Below are 361 nucleotides of genomic sequence, written 5' to 3' on the forward strand. Positions count from 1 at the left end.
CGGGGGAGGCAAAAAAAAAGTTTTCTCTCCTCTGCAAAAGGCGGGCAGGGCGCCCTAAGTCCAAGGACAATCCATGGAAGTGTTCGCTTCTTCACAAGTTGTGCAAACGATTTGTTAGTTCATGAGCCTAATTAGTGCGGGGATCACATAAACAGCTTCCTCCGAAGCCTGGTAAATGGCTTGATGATTGGTCGCTATTACTCGCCCTGAGGTGGAAGGGGGGGAGACTCTTTAAAGTGCGTCAGAGGGCGGCGAGCGCCTGGGAACCCGGAGGCCTGGATCCGGGCCGAGAATGGAACGGAGTCGGCGCCGCTGGCCCGGCTGAGCCTCTTGCCTCCCGCCCGGCCGCCCGACCTCTCCG

The sequence above is a fragment of the Fukomys damarensis genome, unplaced genomic scaffold (assembly GCF_012274545.1).
Source record: "Fukomys damarensis isolate Sample0158 unplaced genomic scaffold, DMR_v1.0_HiC HiC_scaffold_8, whole genome shotgun sequence".
Classification (NCBI taxonomy): Eukaryota; Metazoa; Chordata; class Mammalia; order Rodentia; family Bathyergidae; genus Fukomys; species Fukomys damarensis.